The sequence below is a fragment of the Colobus angolensis genome, unplaced genomic scaffold, assembly GCF_000951035.1.
Source record: "Colobus angolensis palliatus isolate OR3802 unplaced genomic scaffold, Cang.pa_1.0 Scaffold56, whole genome shotgun sequence".
Taxonomy (NCBI): domain Eukaryota; kingdom Metazoa; phylum Chordata; class Mammalia; order Primates; family Cercopithecidae; genus Colobus; species Colobus angolensis.
The window spans coordinates 13048578-13053069 of record NW_012119154.1 but is presented as its reverse complement, the minus strand read 5'-3'; positions in this window follow the sequence as shown (position 1 = coordinate 13053069).

The window sequence follows — 4492 nt, the reverse complement described above, 5'->3', positions numbered from 1 at the left end:
GAAAATATCAAGCTGTTCTAAAAATTAAAGTGCATTTAAATAATTTCACCATTCAGGGGAGCTTACTAAAACTTTGTTTTCCACATTTATGTAAAATAAATTATAGAATATTTAGTATGTCAGATGCAATAAGTTTTATTGAGAAGAATAAGGCAGGAAAAAAAAGAGAGAGAGGAGTGCTGGGGATAGTGCAATTTCATATATGTGATCAGACAAGGACTACTTCAGACGGTGACATTTGAACAAAGACTTAAATTAGGCAAGACAGTAAATCATGCAGTTAACTGAAGAAAGAGATTCCAGAAAGATAAAACAGCAACTGCGAGTGTCCTGAGGTAGGAGCAAACTCATCGTGTTTGAGGAACAGCAAAGACGCCAGTGTGGCTGAAACCGAGTGGACAACGGGAGGAGGAGGAGTCGGTGAAGTGAGAGATACAGCAGTTGGCCAGAGATACAAAAGGCTGGCCTTTCAGTTATGGTAAAGGTGTTTCTTCTCATGCCTAAAGTGGGGTAGAAAAGTGCTGGAGGAATTTGGGCAGGGGATTACCATGATCTGATCTATTTTTAGTGGGTCTCTTTGAGTGTTTGGGGAATCATTGGCTGCAGGCGGAAAGGCAAAGCAGGGGACCAGTCACGAAGCCATTGCAACAATCTGGGTGAGAAATGACAGTGGCTTGGGCTAAGGATTTAGAAGTAAAGTTTGCGAGAAGCTGTTGACACTGCATGTATTTTAATTGTAGAGGCAATGGACTGCCCACCTATTACTTCTCACAGCTCCTATACTCACCCCAGTCTCACCCAAACATTTTCAGGAACTGATGCTTCTGCCTGACTCCTTCCAGGTCTTTGCATGTAGGTCTCAGAAACTCTTCCTCTTTGTAACCTACTTAAAACAAACTCCCTTTCTCTTTGCTATTCTTTCTTAGCAACATGTTTATTTCTTATCATGATTCGTCATTTTGGTGCTTCTGTTTTTTTGTCTGTCTTTCCATCTACTCTACAGGCACTGTGAAATCAGGGACCAAATCTGTTTAGTCCAATCATGCATTCCAATTGCCTAATGCAGTACCTTAAGCAGAGTAGGTGCTCAACCAATACTTGATGTCTGTATTTTTGAGTTTTTCCAATCATTATATCAATATCTACCTTGGCCAGGTCCCTTGGTCATAAGTTTCACTCCTGCCTTGCTATGGATTCCATAGAGAAACACTGATAAATTTTTAACCTGCAGTAACTGTTTCATCACTAGTCTCAATGACAGAAGCTCATTGAGTGGGTCTCTATTCTGCTCAAGTGGAGTAAAAATAGGCACTGCTTAGCAACCAGCATTTTGTACTGAGCTTTCTCCTGTGAGAAAGGCAGAGCAATGCTAGGAAATTCAGAGCAATGCTAGGACTCAAACAGCGAGGGGATTTAGGAACTGGTAAGTATATTAAGCAACTGGATAAAAGTGCTTTTGAGAAAAAGTCTCCAAATGGTTGCTCTAGAAAGAGTAAGAACATAACATGCTAATGATTCCCTCAGATCCCCTCTGACAGAAAACCTTTGCATTTCCCAAATTAGATAGTGCACTCAGGTCATAGCACGGATAGCACGGAAGGTTCTTAACATAAACCGAGACGGACTAATTGCACACAAATGATTGAGCTTGATTCATTGTTCTTATAACTATACTCACCAGTTGTGGAAAAAAGTTAAAACAAAACTAGAGAGTGGTTTTGTGTGTGAGTCTGTGGCTTTGGTTTTGATTTTTAATCCGAACCTCCCAGCCATTGTATCCAAACCTCAATTATGTTTCTGCCACTACACCTTTGTACAAATGTGGGAAAATTCCTTTGCTCAAGACTCACTTTTCTCAACTGTCAAGGAAGGTGATTCAGTGACCTCCAAAGCCACTTACAGATCTAAAAATAACTACCTGTCCAGACTGTCTGGATAAGCCCAAGTGGCCAGTAGCCTGGAGAGCCATGTACCCAGCATGGCTTCATCTGGAAGCTTGTTCCCATCCTCTGTTAGTACCAGCACTCTGAATACACGGTCTCAACACAGGCTGCCAATCACCTACAGCTCACCTGCTCCCTAGAGACTTGCCTATTGTTTTCCCTATAACTGCAGACCAGCTCTGGCCATCCCTGCTAACCTGTGGCAGAGGTCTGAATGCCTTCCAATTTTATCCCTTCTTGGGTACTCCCGCCACTCTAGAGTACCATACTTTCCTTATATCTGATAGTTACTCTTTTGTCATCATTAGTAATTCTTTATATTCAGCTTCCTCTGTTTAACCAACTAAGTGTTTCCTATCTGTCTTCTGATTAAACCTAGACTACTGGACCATTTGAATTAAGTTTGTAATACATTTCAGCAGAGTTATTTATTAGAGAAAGGGTGAATCTCTCAATCATGGGGAAAAAGGGGAAAAAAATCATGGGGATACTTTGGAGAAGATAATTTTTAATAAACATTGATCTCAGACTCCTCCTAATTGACTTAAAAAAGCAAGAAAGGCAAACTGGCAAAGGCATAGCAACTAACTTTAAGGAGGAATTAAGGAGCAACTTGGGTCGCTGAAAAGTGTGTATTCAAGTTTGGTTTGAAATTCTGTCCATTCTCCCCCTATTTTGAATATTATGAATCCATTTGGAATTAAAAGAGAAGAGTAGGAAATGTCAATACAATAGAGAGTAAAACTGTCCTCTTATGATCCTTAGGAAGTGATTGTCTGGATAGGTCTATCCCTTATGAGCTTGCATATTATGCATCTCAACTCAGAGGGAAGTCTCTGACGGGTGAGACAGGAATTTGTTTTATGCATAATTTGATTCAATGTTTTTGCTACTGGGTAAAAACAAATGAGATGATTTATAGCTACACAGTAAAGAACCACAAGATCTGTATAGGGTTGAAGCTAAAGGTTGTGGTTTAACAGAACCAAATGAAAGTTGGATCTTCAATAGATTTATATTTCAAGACAAGTTCCTAAAATGTTACAGCTCTCCCCAAAGGAGAGAAGGTTTACTATTTTCTCAACAAAAGTTATGTGTATTGCTTGTCTCTGCTGATTTCTCTTGGTGAAAGTAGAATCCTTAATGAATTTTCAGCAAGATTAATAAATACAGAGGATTTGTTTTCTTAATCTTGCTTTTTCCTAACAGTGCCTAAGGATCTGCCATGAGCTGTGCCTACAAAAAGCCATAAATCTGGTGAATTCATCTTGAAAAGAAAAGCAAGTCAAGTGAGTGAGAAATAAATTAAAAAGGATATTAGCTATAAAACGGCTCCTTACATGATTCAATGTATCAGTTTGCAAATGTCAATAAGTGTCTTATACAGTATTATAAATAACCAGAAAATATGACATGAGTTTACAAAAGCTATAAGCATATATTATTATCAACACATAATCAAAAATAAGCTACCATGTTAATATATATACACATATAGACATATGTGTCTTAAATTTACTTTAAAAGATTTATGATAAACAATTATAGTATAATAGTAAAAGTATCTAATAATTACTGAGAGCATTCTACTTGCCATGTACTGTTGTGAATATTTTACTTGTATTAGAGATTAAGTAACTTGCTTCAAGTCATACAGTTAAGAAAATTGGAATTGTTAGTTTTGAATCCTGCTGTGTCTGACTCCAGAACCATTTTTATGCACAACCAAGGTTGAAAGGAGACTGGAGATCATTTAGTGTACACCCTGTGTTGTCGGGTAAAAATGACTGAGAACAGAAATGACTTGTAAAAAATGGACTCACACAATCAAAACTCAAACCTATACTTCCTGGCTCCTTGTCAGTTGTTTTCCATTGTGTGAAGCTCATAGGAATATTAAATTCTACCTGGTGCTGTGAGTATGTTTCTGACTCTGACTGTGTGAAAGGAGGTGGAAGGGGCAGTAGTTTAATTAGTTTAAGGCTGAGGGTATGGGATTTGCAACATTCCAGTGTAGACAATCAGTTCAATACATATTTATTGATGCTTGCTGTGTAAGAGTTACTATACCAGGTTACGGGAGAACAATGAATCAATCACACATAATTCTTTCCTTCAAAAACTTATAGTATAGTTGGTGAAATGTATAAGTTTGAAAAGTAGTTTAATACATAGCAGCCCTGTTTAGATCCACATAAGATTTTTTTTAAAGGCTTGGGTAATTACTGTGTCTTCACCAGATTATAATTTCCAAGGTAAATTGGTTAAGAGCTCAGTCTTTGAATTTACACTCCCTCTTGAGTCTGAATCTGAGATACATTGTTAGTTAATTGGATGACATTAGGCAGGTTTCTAATTTGCCTGAGCTTCATTCAACCTGTATTTAAATGGGCATGGGACCATAAAAGTAGTCACCTGCTAGGATAAGATCAAATTAGATCAGAGGGAAGGAAGGAAGAAAAGAAGGAAAGAAGGAAGGAAGGAAGGAAGAGAGGAAGGAAGGAAGGGAGGAAGGGAGGGAGGGGGGAGGGAAGGAAGGAAGGGAGGAA